Genomic DNA, 17,354 nt, shown 5'->3' on the forward strand with positions numbered 1-17,354 from the left:
ACACTCCACTCTGCTGTACTCCACTCTGCTACACTCCACTCTGTTGTACTCCACTCTGCTGTACTCCACTCTGCTACACTCCACTCTACTCCACCCTGCTACACTCCACTCTCTTGTACTCCACCCTGCTGTACTCCACTCTGCTACACTCCACTCTGCTGTACTCCACTCTGCTACACTCCACTCTGTTGTACTCCACTCTGTTGTACTCCACTCTGCTGTAATCCACTCTGCTACACTCTGCTACACTCCACTCTGCTACACTCCACTCTACTCCACCCTGCTACACTCCACTCTACTACACTCCACTCTACTCCACTCTGCTGTACTCCACTCTGCTGTACTCCACTCTGCTACACTCCACTCTACTCCACCCTGCTACACTCCACTCTACTACACTCCACTCTACTCCACTCTGCTGGACTCCACTCTGCTACACTCCACTCTACTCCACCCTGCTACACCCTGCTACACTCCACTCTACTCCACCCTGCTACACTCCACTCTGCTACACTCTGCTGGACTCCACTCTGCTGTACTCCGCTCCCCTCTGCTGTGACAGTCGTCGTGGCGACTCGAGCGGCCTTCAGTGGCTGCAGGGATCCACTCGTGGACCGCGCTCACGACTCCCCCCCCCATCACCCCCCACTCGCAGTGCCCCCACCCCGTCAGCCTTCTTATCTCCGCTCGTTGACGCTCGCGTCACGAGGGAGCAGTGGCCTCCTCCTCTTTTCTAACCTCCTCCCTACTCACGTGTTCCACCCACCCCCCTCACTCCCCCCCCCCCACTCCTCCTCCTCACCCCCCACCTCCTCTGTCCCCAAACGGAGCGAGCGTCACTCGCCTCGTCCCCCCCGGGGGGAGCGGAGGTCAAGCGCGGGGTCTCCCCCAGCCCCGCCCCCCCGTCCCGCTCTCCTGTGGTGAAGTCCTTGGCAAGGACACGGGGTCTCCTTCCTCGCGGGCCCCTCCCCTACTTCCTCCCTCCCCTTTCCCTCCCCCTCCCTCCCACATCACCCCTCCCCTATCCCCCCCACTCCCCTGCCTCTCCATCCCACCTCCCCAACTCCCTCCCCGACTCCCTCCCTCCTCCACTTAGTCCCTCCAACCTCCCCCCTCCCTCCCTCCGACCTCCCCCTCCCCTACTTCTCATTCCAACCTCCCCGAATCCCTCCCTCCCACTTCCTCCCTCCCACTTTGCCCCTCCCTCCCACCTCCCCCCCCACTCCCCCCCTCCTCCCACTTCCCCATCCCTCCCACCTCCCCCCCACTCCCCCCTCCCTCCCACTTCTACTCCCTCCCACCTCCCCCCCTCCCTTCGACTTCACCCCTCCCCTACTCCCCCTTCCCACCTCCCTGACTCCCTCCGTCCCTCCCACTTACCCCCTCCCTCCCACTTCTCCCCCCCCTCCTTCTCACCTCCCTCCCTCCCCGACTCCCTCCCTCCGACCTCCCTCCCCGACTCCCTCCCTCCCACCTCCCTCCCTCCGACCTCCCTCCCACTTCTCCCCCCCCTCCCTCCCACCTCCCTCCCTCCCCGACTCCCTCCCTCCGACCGCCCTCCCTCCCCGACTCCCTCCCTCCCACCTCTCTCCGACTTCTCCCCCCCCTCCCTCCCACCTCCCTCCCTCCCCGACTCCCTCCCTTGCACCTCCTTCCTCGACTTCCTTGCCCCCTCCCTCCCAGACCCTCCCTCCCCCCTCCCTCCTACCTCTCCGACTCCCTCCCTCCCCCCTCCCTCCCACCTCTCCACCTTCCTCTCTGATTCCCTCCCTCCCAGCCCCTCGACTTCCTCCCTCCCCCCTCCCTCCCACCTCCCCCTCCTCCTTCCCACCATCCCCCTCCTCCATCCCACATCGACTTCCTCCCTCCCACCTCCCCCCCTCACTATGTCTTTGTGTGTGTGTTTGTCTTTGTGTGTGTGTGTGTGTTTGTCTTTGTGTGTGTTTGTCTTTATGTGTGTGTGTGTTTGTCTTTGTGTGTTTGTCTTTGTGTGTGTGTTTGTCTTTGTGTGTGTTTGTCTTTGTGTGTGTATGTTTGTCTTTGTGTGTGTATGTTTGTCTTTGTGTGTGTGTTTGTCTTCGTGTGTGTTTGTCTTTATGTGTGTTTGTCTTTTTGTGTGTGTTTGTCTTTGTGTGTGTTTGTCTTTGTGTGTGTGTTTGTCTGTGTGTGTTTGTCTTTGTGTGTGTGTCTTTGTGTGTTTGTCTTTGTGTGTGTGTTTGTCTTTGTGTGTGTGTTTGTCTTTGTGTGTGTGTTTGTTTTTGTGTGTGTGTGTTTGTCTTTGTGTGTGTGTGTTTGTCTTTGTGTGTGTGTGTTTGTCTGTGTGTGTTTGTGTTTGTCTTTGTGTGTGTGTGTTTGTTTTTGGGTGTGTTTGTCTTTGTGTGTGTTTATATGTGTGTGTTTGTCTTTGTGTGCGTGTGTTTGTCTTTGTACGTGTTTGTCTTTGTATGTGTGTCTGTCTTTGTGTGTGTGTTTGTCTGTGTGTGCGTGTTTGTCTGTGTGTTTGTCTTTGCGTGTGTGTTTGTCTTTACGTGTGTGTTTGTCTTTGTGTGTGTGTGTGTTTGTCTTTGTGTGTGTGTTTGTCTTCATGTGTGTTTGTCTTCGTGTGTGTGTTTGTCTTTGTGTGCGTTTGTCTTTGTGTGCGTGTGTTTGTCTTTTTGTGTGTGTTTGTCTTTGTGTGTGTTTGTCTTTGTGTGTGTTTGTCTTTGTGTGTGTGTTTGTCTGTGTGTGTTTGTCTTTGTGTGTGTGTTTGTCTTTGTGTGTTTGTCTTTGTGTGTGTGTTTGTCTTTGTGTGTGTGTTTGTCTTTGTGTGTGTGTTTGTCTTTGTGTGTGTGTTTGTTTTTGTGTGTGTGTTTGTCTTTGTATGTGTGTGTTTGTCTGTGTGTGTGCGTGTTTGTCTTTGTGTGTGTGTTTGTCTTTGTGTGTGTGTTTGTCTGTGTGTGCGTGTTTGTCTGTGTGTTTGTCTTTGCGTGTGTGTTTGTCTTTACGTGTGTGTTTGTCTTTGTGCGTTTGTCTTTTGTGCGTGTGTATGTTTGTCTTTGTGTGCGTGTGTTTGTCTTTGTGTGCGTGTGTGTATGTGTCTGTGTGTGTTTGTCTTAGTTTGTGTTTGTCTTTGTGTGTGTGTTTTTGTCTTTGTGTGTGTGTTTGTCTGTGTGTTTGTCTTTGTGTGTGTGTGTTTGTCTGTGTGTGCGTGTTTGTCTGTGTGTTTGTCTTTGTGTGTGAGTTTGTCTTTATGTGTGTGTTTGTCTTTGTGTGTTTGTCTTTGTGCCAGTGTATGTTTGTCTTTGTGTGCGTGTGTTTGTCTTTGTGTGCGTGTGTGTATGTGTCTGTGTGTGTTTGTCTTTGTGTTTGTGTTTGTCTTTGTGTGTGTGTGTTTGTCTGTGTGTGTTTGTCTTTGTGTGTGTTTGTCTTTGTGTGTTTGTCTTTGTGTGTGTGTTTGTCTTTGTGTGTGTGTTTGTCTTTGTGTGTTTGTCTTTGTGTGTGTGTTTGTCTTTGTGTGTTTGTCTTTGTGTGTGTGTTTGTTTTTGTGTGTGTGTTTGTCTTTGTGTGTGTGTGTTTGTCTGTGTGTGCGTGTTTGTCTGTGTGTGTGTGTTTGTCTTTGTGTGTGTGTTTGTTTTTGGGTGTGTTTGTCTTTGTGTGTGTTTATCTGTGTGTGTTTGTCTTTGTGTGCGTGTGTTTGTCTTTGTACGTGTTTGTCTTTGTATGTGTGTCTGTCTTTGTGTGTGTTTGTCTTTGTGTGTGTTTGTCTGTGTGTGCGTGTTTGTCTGTGTGTTTGTCTTTGCGTGTGTGTTTGTCTTTACGTGTGTGTTTGTCTTTGTGTGTTTGTCTTTGTGTGTGTGTGTTTGTCTTTGTGTGTGTTTGTCTTTGTGTGTGTTTGTCTTTGTGTGTGTATGTTTGTCTTTGTGTGTATGTTTGTCTTTGTGTGTGTGTTTGTCTTCGTGTGTGTTTGTCTTTATGTGTGTTTGTCTTTGTGTGTGTGTTTGTCTTTGTGTGCGTTTGTCTTTGTGTGCGTGTGTTTGTCTTTGTGTGTGTGTTTGTCTGTGTGTTTGTCTTTGTGTGTGTGTTTGTCTTTGTGTGTGTGTTTGTCTTTGTGTGTGTGTTTGTCTTTGTGTGTGTGTGTTTGTCTTTGTGTTTGTGTGTGTGTTTGTTTTTGTGTGTGTTTGTCTTTGTATGTGTGTGTTTGTCTGTGTGTGCGTGTTTGTCTGTGTGTGTGCGTGTTTGTCTTTGTGTGTGTGTTTGTCTTTGTGTGTGTGTGTTTTTGGGTGTGTGTTTGTCTTTGTGTGCGTGTGTTTGTCTTTGTACGTGTTGTCTTTGTATGTGTGTCTGTCTTTGTGTGTGTTTGTCTTTGTGTGTGTGTTTGTCTGTGTGTGCGTGTTTGTCTGTGTGTTTGTCTTTGCGTGTGTGTTTGTCTTTACGTGTGTGTTTGTCTTTGTGTGTTTGTCTTTTGTGCGTGTGTATGTTTGTCTTTGTGTGCGTGTGTTTGTCTTTGTGTGCGTGTGTGTCTTTGTGTGTGTGTTTGTCTTTGTGTGTGTGTTTGTCTTTGTGTGTGTGTGTTTGTCTGTGTGTGCGTGTTTGTCTGTGTGTGTGTTTGTCTTTGTGTGTGTGTTTGTTTTTGGGTGTGTTTGTCTTTGTGTGTTTGTCTTTGTGTGTGTGTTTGTTTTTGTGTGTGTTTGTCTTTGTGTGTGTGTGTTTGTCTGTGTGTGCGTGTTTGTCTGTGTGTGTGTGTTTGTCTTTGTGTGTGTGTTTGTTTTTGGGTGTGTTTGTCTTTGTGTGTGTTTATCTGTGTGTGTTTGTCTTTGTGTGCGTGTGTTTGTCTTTGTACGTGTTTGTCTTTGTGTGTGTGTGTTTGTCTTTGTGTGTGTGTGTGTTTGTTTTTGTGTGTGTGTTTGTCTTTGTACGTGTGTGTTTGTCTGTGTGTGCGTGTTTGTCTGTGTGTGTGCGTGTTTGTCTTTGTGTGTGTGTTTGTCTTTGTGTGTGTGTGTTTTTGGGTGTGTGTTTGTCTTTGTGTGCGTGTGTTTGTCTTTGTACGTGTTTGTCTTTGTATGTGTGTCTGTCTTTGTGTGTGTTTGTCTTTGTGTGTGTGTTTGTCTGTGTGTGCGTGTTTGTCTGTGTGTTTGTCTTTGCGTGTGTGTTTGTCTTTACGTGTGTGTTTGTCTTTGTGTGTTTGTCTTTTGTGCGTGTGTATGTTTGTCTTTGTGTGCGTGTGTTTGTCTTTGTGTGCGTGTGTGTATGTGTCTGTGTGTGTTTGTCTTTGTGTGTGTTTGTCTTTGTGTGTGTGTTTGTCTTTGTGTGTGTGTTTGTCTTTGTGTGTGTGTTTGTCTTTGTGTGTGTGTGTTTGTCTGTGTGTGCGTGTTTGTCTGTGTGTTTGTCTTTGTGTGTGTGTGTTTGTCTTTATGTGTGTGTTTGTCTTTGTGTGTTTGTCTTTGTGCGTGTGTATGTTTGTCTTTGTGTGCGTGTGTTTGTTTTTGTGTGTGTGTGTGTTTGTCTTTGTGTGCGTGTGTTTGTCTTTGTGTGTGTGCGTGTTTGTCTGTGTGTGCGTGTTTGTCTTTGTGTGTGTGTGTGTTTGTCTGTATGTGTTTGTCTTTGTGTGTGTGTTTGTCTTTGTGTGCATCTCTGCTTTATTGACCTGGTCAAGGCCTATGATACCATCAGTAGTCCTGGGCTCTGGGTTGTTCATCGTGCTTTTGGAGTACCTAACCCTCTGCTCACGATCATTAAGGACCTTCATGATGGTGAGCGGGCCCGGGTAAAACTACGTGGCCGGGAGTCAGAGCCATTCCATGTACACCTTGGGGTGCGACAGGGATGTCCTCTGGCTCCCACATTATTTAAAATCTATTTTGACCACGTAGTTCGTGAAGCCTTCAATAGCTGTACCGGGGGAATCTCCATATGGTACAGATATAATGGGAGGCTGATCGATGCCCGGGTGCGGTCAAGGGATGGCTCCCTATTGCTCAACCACGTTACGTATGCCGATGATTTGGTAATAGCTGCTCATTCAGAGGAGGAGTTGGAGACGCTGCTGCTGAGACTGGAGCGTGCCACTCAGAGATGGGGCCTTACCATCAGCCCCACCAAAACTAAGCACCTGCCTGGGTATTTTGTACCTTCGGACACTCCACCCCCACAACTCCCAATCGGTGATGGGGCAGTTGTGGAGAGAGTGGAGAGTTTCCCATACCTGGGCAGTGTGATTATGACCGGCTCCAGTTTAACAGCAGAGGTCTCACTCCGAATCAGTCGAGCGGCAATATCTTTTCATCGGTTGCATAACGCTGTGTGGATGCTACCTGGTCTGTCGCTCCGCACTAAGCTTCAGGTATTCTCGGCCACGGTCATTCCCTCCCTTCTCTACGCTTGCGAAACGTGCACCCCCCTAATGGAACATCTTTGCCGGTTAGAAACATTTAGGCTGGCCTGCCTACGATCCATCCTTGGTTTAACCAGGCTGGATTGTGTGAGGAGCTCACAAATCCTTGAAAGATCTGGGTACGGTCCCATCGGTGAGCTCCTCCGGCAGGCAAGGCTGCGTTGGCTGGGTCATGTAGCCCGCATGCCTAGCCACCGCATGCCGAAACAGCTTTTGTTCTGCCGGATCGAGGGGGCAAAACAGGCGCGGCACGGGCTAGAGAAGAGATGGAGTGATGTGGTACAGGAGGACGTGAAGTTGAGTGGACTTGCCGATGACTGGTACCAGCGGTGTCAAGATCGGCCTCTGTGGAGGAGGCTCGTGAAGGACGCTACTGGGCAGTTGGAGGCAGTCGCCCTCCAACAACAACGGAGGGCGGAGCAGCGACGCTCACAACAACGAGCGGAGCGCCGGGTGGCTAAAGCACAGCAGGTTGGCACAATAGGGGGCACAGGTGGTGCATCAGCCAGTCGTCTCAGTCAGTCGACCTGTGGCACCTGGGTCTGCCCCGTGACCTCCTGCCAGCGGGCGTTCGACACTTCACGTGGCCTCAGGGTGCACATAGCCTGGCACAAGCGTCGTGGCGACGTCACTGCCACTTAGTGGCGAATGGCGGTTGTTGTTGTTGTGTATCTGTGTGTGTGTATCTGTGTGTGTGTTTGTCTTTGTGTGTGTTTGTCTTTGTGTGTGTGTGTTCGTCTTTGTATGTGTTTGTGTGTTTATGTATTTGTGTGTATGTCTTTGTGTGAAAGATCTGGACAAAGTCCCATCGGTGAGCTCCTCTGACAGGCAAGGCTGCGTTGGCTGGGTAATGTAGCCCGCATGCCCAGCTACCGAATGCCCAAACAGCTTTTGTACGGCCGGATCGAGGGGGCTAAATGGGCGCGGCACGGGCTAGAGAAGAGATGGAGTGATGTGGTACAGGAGGACGTGGAGCTGAGTGGACTTGCCGATTACCAGTACCAGCGGTGTCAAGATCGGCCTCTGTGGAAGAGGCTCATTAAGGACGCTACTGGGCAGTTGGAGGCAGTCGCCCTCCAACAACAACGGAGGGTGGAGGAGCGACGCTCACAACAACGAGCGGAGCGCCGGGTGGCTAAAGCACAGCAAGTTGGCACAGTAGGGGGCACAGATGGTGCATCGGCTAGTCGTCTCAGTCATCTTAGTCAGTCGACCTGTGGCACCTGGGTCTGCCCCGTGACCTCCTGCCAGCGGGCGTTCGACACTTCACGTGGCCTCAAGGTGCACATAGCCTGGCACAAGCGTCGTGGTGACGTCAGCGCCACTTAGTGGCGAATGCCGGTTGTTGTGTGTGTATGTATTTGTGTGTGTTTGTGTGTGTATGTATGCGTGTGTCTGTGTATTTTTTTGTTGATGGATGTGTATGTCTGTTTATGTATTTGTGTACGCATGTATTTGCGTGTACGTGTTTGTCTATATTAAAATGCACGTGCTTGTGCATTTGTGTTTCCATGTTTGTGTATCTGTGTGTATGTATTCTTGTATGTATTTTTGTGAATACACCTGTTTGTGTGTGTTTGTGCGTATGTATTCGTGTGTGTTTGTGTATTTGCTGTATGTTTGTGTTACCAATTTACATAATAAACCCCGAGGCACCTGCAGCCCAGAGAGGCGCGAGGCGAGTCAAAGATCCCCGGTCCGTGCCAGCCTCGCCCCACACACCGTGACAAAGACAAAGCTCCCCCGTGTAGCCCACGCGGGCTCTCGGGGCAAGCGCTGCTCGCGAGTAGCAGCAGCCCCTATGAGGCCGGCACGGCACGTGAGGATGGAGGGATGTAGCCAGTACCATCACCACCATCATCAACCACCATCATCAACCACCATCATCACCACCACCACCACCATCACCACCATCAGCACTATCATCTGTCCCCGCCAGCAGTTCTCACTGTCGAGAGGGAACGTCGCTGATTGCGTGACTTCTCCGCTATGATGGCCGCTGTCCAAAACGTCGCCCATCGTATTGAACGTTTCGTATTAGGGCCTCGGTGTGATTGGCGAATGCGTTGTGATCATCCACGCTTTGCCTGTTTGATCCCCTCCCTCCCCCATCCCCGTCTCCATCTCAATTAAGACAAAAAATCAACTCCAGGACCTGCGGCCTCCGCCATGAGATTCACCTCCACTCCCTCCCTTCTCTCTCTCTTCACTACGCTTGGTCTCCCTCTCTCTTAATTTCCCTCTCTCATTCACTCCCTCCATCTTCTTCCCTCCCTCCACCTTTATCTCCCCCCTCGCTCCCCCTCCCCCCTCGCTCCCCCCTCGCTCCCTCCTCTCGCCTTGCCATCTCGCTCCCACGCGAGGTGGGAGCGCGCGCACGCGGAGTCACGGGCGATCTGGGTAAATATTTAAATAAATAACGACAACGACCCCCCCGTGTAGCCTCGCCAGACTGTTGGGGCAAGTGCTGTTGGCGCCCTCCACCTACGACGGCCGGCGCGGCACACGAGGGGAGGGGGAGGGGGAGGGGGGGGGGCAGCACCACGCCCGGCCGCCTTTGTCTCCCCAGCGCTGCTGTTTTGAGTTGACCTCGGTGGTGGCCGTGCGCGGAAATCGAATTTGGGTCGCCGGGTTCGTAGTGCAGTGCGCTAACTGATACACTGCCGCATATATATTTATTATGTATACACACACACATATATAATATATGTTTGTGTGTATATAATATATACACACGCACACATATAAATGAAGGCTACACCACAACAGCAATCAGGTCCCAGAGGGCAAGGAATCACAACGCAGAGGTTAGCAACACAGCTGCAAAACACCACACAGCCTCACAACTCAGTCTCTGTGTGAGTCTTTGGGTCTCTGCGTGAGTCTTTGGGTCTCTGTGCGAGTCTATGGGTCTCTGTGTGAGTCTGTGGGTCTCTATGTGAGTCTATGGGTATCTGTGTGAGTTTGTGGGTCTCTGCGTGAGTCTATAGGTCTCTGTGTAAGTCTATGGATCTCTGTGTGAGTCTATAGGTCTCTGAGTGAGTCTATGGGTCTCTGTGTGAGTCTATGGGTCTCTGTGTGAGTCTGTGGGTCTCTATGTGAGTCTATGGGTCTCTATGTGAGTATATGGGTCTCTGTGTGAGTCTATGGGTCTCTGCGTGAGTCTATGGGTCTCTGTGTGAGTCTATGGGTCTCTGTGTGAGTCTGTGGGTCTCTGTGTGAGTGTATAGGTCTCTGTGTAAGTCTATGGGTCTCTGCGTGAGTCTATGGGTCTCTGTATGAGTCTATGGGTCTCTGTGTGAGTCTATGGGTCTCTGTGTGAGTCTGTGGGTCTCTATGTGAGTCTATGGGTCTCTATGTGAGTATATGGGTCTCTGTGTGAGTCTGTGGGTCTCTGCGTGAGTCTATAGGTCTCTGTGTAAGTCTATGGATCTCTGTGTGAGTCTATAGGTCTCTGAGTGAGTCTATGGGTCTCTGTGTGAGTCTATGGGTCTCTGTGTGAGTCTGTGGGTCTCTATGTGAGTCTATGGGTCTCTATGTGAGTCTATGGGTCTCTATGTGAGTATATGGGTCTCTGTGTGAGTCTATGGGTCTCTGTGTGAGTATATGGGTCTCTGCGTGAGTCTATGGGTCTCTGTGTGAGTCTATGGGTCTCTGTGCGAGTCTGTGGGTCTCTGTGTGAGTCTATGGTCTGTGTGGTCTGTGTGTGAGTCTATAGGTTTCTGTGTGAGTCTATGGGTCTCTGTGTGAGTCTATGGGTCTCTGTGTGAGTCTATGGGTCTCTGTGTGAGTCTATGGGTCTCTGCGTGAGTCTATAGGTCTCTGTGTAAGTCTATGGATCTCTGTGTGAGTCTATAGGTCTCTGAGTGAGTCTATGGGTCTCTGTGTGAGTCTATGGGTCTCTGTGTGAGTCTGTGGGTCTCTATGTGAGTCTATGGGTCTCTATGTGAGTATATGGGTCTCTGTGTGAATCTATGGGTCTCTGTGTGAGTCTATGGGTCTCTGCGTGAGTCTATGGGTCTCTGTGTGAGTCTATGGGTCTCTGTGTGAGTCTGTGGGTCTCTGTGTGAGTGTATAGGTCTCTGTGTAAGTCTATGGGTCTCTGCGTGAGTCTATGGGTCTCTGTATGAGTCTATGGGTCTCTGTGTGAGTCTATGGGTCTCTGTGTGAGTCTGTGGCACTCTGCGTGAGTCTATAGGTCTCTGTGTAAGTCTATGGATCTCTGTGTGAGTCTATAGGTCTCTGAGTGAGTCTATGGGTCTCTGTGTGAGTCTATGGGTCTCTGTGTGAGTCTGTGGGTCTCTATGTGAGTCTATGGGTCTCTATGTGAGTCTATGGGTCTCTATGTGAGTATATGGGTCTCTGTGTGAGTCTATGGGTCTCTGTGCGAGTCTGTGGGTCTCTGTGTGAGTCTATGGTCTGTGTGGTCTGTGTGTGAGTCTGTAGGTTTCTGTGTGAGTCTATGGGTCTCTGTGTGAGTCTATGGGTCTCTGTGTGAGTCTATGGGTCTCTGTGTGAGTCTATGGGTCTCTGTGTGAGTTTATGGGTCTCTGTGTGATTTGGCACAGTAGGGGGCACAGCTGGTGCCTCTGACAGTCATCTCAGTCAGTCAACGGATGGCACCTGCAGGGTCTGTCCCGTGACCACCTGCCAGCGACCCTGCGACATTTCACGTGACCTTAAAGTGCACCTGGCCTGGCACAAGCGCCATGGAGACGTCACCACCACTTAGTGGAGAGTGGTGGTTGTAATTGTTGTGCGAGTCTATGGGTCTCTTTGCGAGGCCATGGGTTTTCTTTATCTGAGCACATGTGCTTCTATGTGAGTCGTATGTTTCTCTACGGATGTCTATGGGTCTCTATGGGAATCTCTGGATTTCTAAGTTTAGTCTATGGGTCTATATCATGCAATGGTACGTACCGAGACTGGCACATAAGTGAGGGCCAGATGGTGGTGGAGGTGGTGGTGGTCGAGGTGGTGGAGATGGTGGAGCTGGTGGTGGTGGAGGTAGTTTCCACCCCGTGCACCAGCTGAGCGATCTAGCAGAGGAAGGAAGAGATGGCGGCAAGAGTTTGACATGCCAAAAATTTAAAAGTTGAAGACGTCATTGGACACACACGCCTCACAGCCAGAAGGCCCTAGGTTTGATTCCCGACTCGGTCGCCGCTGCCTTGAGTGGAGGTTGTACGTTCTAATTGCAACTGCACAGGTTTCATCCCGGTTCTCTCGGCTACCATCACTCAGAGGGTGCGAGATGCCCTTTCTGGGGGTGCGAGGCATGGCCAATTGTTTTTAGAAGGTAAATCATCGAAAAACAAATTATACACGGTCACATAAGTACAACTACTTTGTTTCATCAAAGAGTCACTGCCAGAGTGAAACTGCACACCCATGGGGGAACTGGTATCGAACAAACCCACAACCCCAATGCTGAACAATCACCGTGCAAATCACTTGATCGGGATCAGACACAGCAGCGCAACATCGCAACCCCCTGGACTGCAAACACAACTTGGCCGCACCAAGTGATGGTGGTGATGATGATGAGATTACAGCCACCTCTGTCAATCTACTTCCGGATGAATTGTAGTGAAGTGGTGGTGGGGGGAGGAGGATACGCGCTTGTGACGTCACTTGCCCCCTGGTGTGGGCCGTGTCCACGGACTTGAAGAGCGACCTCGGGACGGTGATTGTTCGTGTAATGGATTAACAACTTGACTCGTTGTGATGGTGGTGGTGAGCGTGGTGTTGGTGAGGGTGGTTATGGTGGTGGTGGTGGTGATGGTGGTTTTGGTGATGGTGGTGTTGGTGAGGGTGGTTATGGCGATGGTGGTGTTGGTGATGGTGGTTATGGTGATGGTGGTGTTGGTGATGGTGGTTATGGCGATGGTGGTGTTGGTGAGGGTGGTTATGGTGATGGTGGTGTTGGTGAGGGTGGTTATGGTGATGGTGGTTATGGTGAGGGTGGTGTTGGTGGTTTTGGTGATGGTGGTGTTGGTGGTTATGGTGAGGGTGGTTCTGGTGATGGTGGTGTTGGTGATGGTGGTGTTGGTCATGGTGGTTATGGCGATGGTGGTGTTGGTGATGGTGGTTATGGCGATGGTGGTGTTGGTGGTTATGGTGATGGTGGTGTTGGTGAGGGTGGTGTTGGTGATGGTGGTTATGGTGAGGGTGGTGTTGGTGGTTTTGGTGATGGTGGTGTTGGTGAGGGTGGTTATGGTGATGGTGGTGTTGGTGATGGTGGTTATGGCGATGGTGGTGTTGGTGAGGGTGGTTATGGTGATGGTGGTGTTGGTGAGGGTGGTGTTGGTGATGGTGGTTATGGTGAGGGTGGTTATGGTGAGGGTGGTGTTGGTGAGGGTGGTTATGGTGATGGTGGTTATGGTGAGGGTGGTTATGGTGAGGGTGGTTATGGTGGTGTTGGTGATGGTGGTTATGGTGATGGTGGTGTTGGTGAGGGTGGTGTTGGTGAGGGTGGTTATGGTGAGGGTGGTTATGGTGATGGTGGTGAGGGTGGTGTTGGTGGTGTTGGTGAGGGTGGTTATGGTGATGGTGGTTATGGTGAGGGTGGTTATGGTGATGGTGGTGTTGGTGATGGTGGTTATGGTGATGGTGGTGTTGGTGAGGGTGGTGTTGGTGATGGTGGTTATGGTGAGGGTGGTTATGGTGAGGGTGGTGTTGGTGAGGGTGGTTATGGTGATGGTGGTTATGGTGAGGGTGGTTATGGTGAGGGTGGTTATGGTGATGGTGGTGTTGGTGATGGTGGTTATGGTGATGGTGGTGTTGGTGAGGGTGGTGTTGGTGAGGGTGGTTATGGTGAGGGTGGTTATGGTGATGGTGGTGAGGGTGGTGTTGGTGGTGTTGGTGAGGGTGGTTATGGTGATGGTGGTTATGGTGAGGGTGGTTATGGTGATGGTGGTGTTGGTGATGGTGGTTATGGTGATGGTGGTTATGGTGGTGTTGGTGATGGTATTGGCGATGGTGATGGAAGATGGCGGCTGCGAAGATGGCGGCTGAGCGTTTGAGGCGGGAGAACGTTCTCGTGGTTGTGTGAGGGAGTGAAGTTGAGTTTGAAAGTGTGTGTGTGTATGAAGCTGGGTGCTGTGTGTATCTTGGTGGTTCTTAGTGTGCGTTAGTATCGTGTTTCTCGATCGTTTTGTGGTGTTGTTTAACCTCTTTGTCTGGACGTGTTTCTCGGCGGTTTGTTTTAGCCCCCCTTTTATTTTCTTTCCGACAGCGTGTACACTACCGTGTGTTGTTAGTGTCTGTGTGTTGTTAGTGTCTGTGTGTTGTTAGTGTCTGCGTGTTGTTAGTGTCTGCATGCTGTTAGTGTCTGTGTCTTGTTAGTGTCTGTGTGTTGTTAGTGTCTGCGTCTTGTTAGTGTCTGTGTGTTGTTAGTGTCTGTGTGTTGTTAGTGTCTGTGTGTTGTTAGTGTCTGCGTGCTGTTAGTGTCTGTGTGTTGTTAGTGTCTGTGTGTTGTTAGTGTCTGTGTGTTGTTAGTGTCTGTGTGTTGTTAGTGTCTGTGTGTTGTTAGTGTCTGTGTGTTGTTAGTGTCTGTTTGTTGTTAGTGTCTGTGTGTTGTTAGTGTCTGTGTGTTGTCAGTGTCTGCGTGTTGTTAGTGTCTGTGTGTTGTTAGTGTCTGTGTGTTGTTAGTGTCTGTGTGTTGTTAGTGTCTGTGTGTTGTCAGTGTCTGCGTGTTGTTAGTGTCTGTGTGTTGTTAGTGTCTGCGTCTTGTTAGTGTCTGTGTCTTGTTAGTGTCTGTGTGTTGTTAGTGTCTGCGTGTTGTTAGTGTCTATGTGTTGTTAGTGTCTGTGTGTTGTTAGTGTCTGTGTCTTGTTAGTGTCTGTGTGTTGTTAGTGTCTGCGTGTTGTTAGTGTCTATGTGTTGTCAGTGTCTGCGTGTTGTTAGTGTCTGTGTGCTGTTAGTGTCTGCGTCTTGTTAGTGTCTGTGTGTTGTTAGTGTCTGCGTCTTGTTAGTGTCTGCGTGTTGTTAGTGTCTGCGTGTTGTTAGTGTCTGTGTCTTGTTAGTGTCTGCGTGTTGTCAGTGTCTGTGTGTTGTTAGTGTCTGCGTCTTGTTAGTGTCTGTGTCTTGTTAGTGTCTGCGTGCTGTTAGTGTCTGTGTGTTGTTAGTGTCTGTGTCTTGTTAGTGTCTGTGTGTTGTTAGTGTCTGCGTGTTGTTAGTGTCTGTGTGTTGTTAGTGTCTGTGTGTTGTTAGTGTCTGTGTCTTGTTAGTGTCTGTGTCTTGTTAGTGTCTGCGTGTTGTTAGTGTCTGTGTCTTGTTAGTGTCTGTGTCTTGTTAGTGTCTGCGTGTTGTTAGTGTCTGTATCTTGTTAGTGTCTGCGTGTTGTTAGTGTCTGTGTCTTGTTAGTGTCTGTGTGTTGTTAGTGTCTGTGTGTTGTTAGTGTCTGTGTGTTGTTAGTGTCTGCGTGTTGTTAGTGTCTGTGTGTTGTTAGTGTCTGTGTGTTGTTAGTGTCTGTATCTTGTTAGTGTCTGTGTCTTGTTAGTGTCTGCGTGTTGTTAGTGTCTGTGTGTTGTTAGTGTCTGTGTGTTGTTAGTGTATGTGTCTTGTTAGTGTCTGCGTGTTGTTAGTGTCTGTGTGTTGTTAGTGTCTGTGTCTTGTTAGTGTCTGCGTGTTGTTAGTGTCTGTATCTTGTTAGTGTCTGTGTCTTGTTAGTGTCTGCGTGTTGTTAGTGTCTGTGTCTTGTTAGTGTCTGCGTGTTGTTAGTGTCTGTATCTTGTTAGTGTCTGCGTGTTGTTAGTGTCTGTGTCTTGTTAGTGTCTGTGTGTTGTTAGTGTCTGTGTGTTGTTAGTGTCTGTGTGTTGTTAGTGTCTGTGTGTTGTTAGTGTCTGTGTGCTGTTAGTGTCTGTGTGTTGTTAGTGTCTGTGTGTTGTTAGTGTCTGTGTGTTGTTAGTGTCTGTGTGTTGTTAGTGTCTGCGTCTTGTTAGTGTCTGTGTCTTGTTAGTGTCTGCGTGTTGTTAGTGTCTGTGTCTTGTTAGTGTCTGCGTCTTGTTAGTGTCTGTGTCTTGTTAGTGTCTGTGTCTTGTTAGTGTCTGTGTCTTGTTAGTGTCTGCGTGTTGTTAGTGTCTGTGTGTTGTTAGTGTCTGTGTGTTGTTAGTGTCTGTGTCTTGTTAGTGTCTGCGTCTTGTTAGTGTCTGTGTCTTGTTAGTGTCTGCGTGTTGTCAGTGTCTGTGTCTTGTTAGTGTCTGTGTCTTGTTAGTGTCTGTGTGTTGTTAGTGTCTGCGTGTTGTTAGTGTCTGCGTGTTGTTAGTGTCTGTGTGTTGTTAGTGTCTGCGTCTTGTTAGTGTCTGCGTGTTGTTAGTGTCTGCGTGTTGTTAGTGTCTGTGTCTTGTTAGTGTCTGCGTGTTGTCAGTGTCTGTGTGTTGTTAGTGTCTGCGTCTTGTTAGTGTCTGTGTCTTGTTAGTGTCTGCGTGCTGTTAGTGTCTGTGTGTTGTTAGTGTCTGTGTCTTGTTAGTGTCTGTGTGTTGTTAGTGTCTGCGTGTTGTTAGTGTCTGTGTGTTGTTAGTGTCTGTGTGTTGTTAGTGTCTGTGTCTTGTTAGTGTCTGTGTCTTGTTAGTGTCTGCGTGTTGTTAGTGTCTGTGTCTTGTTAGTGTCTGTGTCTTGTTAGTGTCTGCGTGTTGTTAGTGTCTGTATCTTGTTAGTGTCTGCGTGTTGTTAGTGTCTGTGTCTTGTTAGTGTCTGTGTGTTGTTAGTGTCTGTGTGTTGTTAGTGTCTGTGTGTTGTTAGTGTCTGCGTGTTGTTAGTGTCTGTGTGTTGTTAGTGTCTGTGTGTTATAGTGTCTGTATCTTGTTAGTGTCTGTGTCTTGTTAGTGTCTGCGTGTTGTTAGTGTCTGTGTGTTGTTAGTGTCTGTGTGTTGTTAGTGTATGTGTCTTGTTAGTGTCTGCGTGTTGTTAGTGTCTGTGTGTTGTTAGTGTCTGTGTCTTGTTAGTGTCTGCGTGTTGTTAGTGTCTGTATCTTGTTAGTGTCTGTGTCTTGTTAGTGTCTGCGTGTTGTTAGTGTCTGTGTCTTGTTAGTGTCTGCGTGTTGTTAGTGTCTGTATCTTGTTAGTGTCTGCGTGTTGTTAGTGTCTGTGTCTTGTTAGTGTCTGTGTGTTGTTAGTGTCTGTGTGTTGTTAGTGTCTGTGTGTTGTTAGTGTCTGTGTGTTGTTAGTGTCTGTGTGTTGTTAGTGTCTGTGTGTTGTTAGTGTCTGTGTGTTGTTAGTGTCTGCGTCTTGTTAGTGTCTGTGTCTTGTTAGTGTCTGCGTGTTGTTAGTGTCTGTGTCTTGTTAGTGTCTGCGTCTTGTTAGTGTCTGTGTCTTGTTAGTGTCTGTGTCTTGTTAGTGTCTGTGTCTTGTTAGTGTCTGCGTGTTGTTAGTGTCTGTGTGTTGTTAGTGTCTGTGTGTTGTTAGTGTCTGTGTCTTGTTAGTGTCTGCGTCTTGTTAGTGTCTGTGTCTTGTTAGTGTCTGCGTGTTGTCAGTGTCTGTGTCTTGTTAGTGTCTGTGTCTTGTTAGTGTCTGTGTGTTGTTAGTGTCTGCGTGTTGTTAGTGTCTGCGTGTTGTTAGTGTCTGTGTGTTGTTAGTGTCTGCGTGCTGTTAGTGTCTGCGTGTTGTTAGTGTCTGTGTCTTGTTAGTGTCTGTGTGTTGTTAGTGTCTGTGTCTTGTTAGTGTCTGTGTGTTGTTAGTGTCTGCGTCTTGTTAGTGTCTGTGTCTTGTTAGTGTCTGTGTCTTGTTAGTGTCAGCGTGTTGTTAGTGTCTGCGTGTTGTTAGTGTCTGTGTGTTGTTAGTGTCTGTGTCTTGTTAGTGTCTGCGTGTTGTTAGTGTCTGCGTCTTGTTAGTGTCTGCGTGTTGTTAGTGTCTGTGTGTTGTTAGTGTCTGTGTGTTGTTAGTGTCTGTGTCTTGTTAGTGTCTGTGTGCTGTTAGTGTCTGTGTGTTGTTAGTGTCTGTGTCTTGTTAGTGTCTGTGTCTTGTTAGTGTCTGTGTCTTGTTAG

The 17,354-nt window shown here is 49.1% G+C and overlaps 1 long non-coding RNA gene across 1 annotated transcript in view; it reads right to left on the minus strand.

The window, feature by feature from the left end:
- LOC142905440 (uncharacterized) overlaps nt 1-17,354 on the minus strand; it is a 205,509-nt gene that overhangs the window by 42,304 nt on the left and 145,851 nt on the right. The window contains exon 2 of the long non-coding RNA XR_012929619.1: nt 11,291-11,409. This is a non-coding gene — a long non-coding RNA (uncharacterized LOC142905440). The remainder of the gene's footprint in view (nt 1-11,290; nt 11,410-17,354) is intronic.

The sequence above is a fragment of the Petromyzon marinus genome, chromosome 54 (genome assembly GCF_048934315.1).
Source record: "Petromyzon marinus isolate PM22_M1 ecotype Great Lakes invasive population chromosome 54, UKy_Petmar_22M1.pri1.0, whole genome shotgun sequence".
NCBI lineage: Eukaryota > Metazoa > Chordata > Hyperoartia > Petromyzontiformes > Petromyzontidae > Petromyzon > Petromyzon marinus.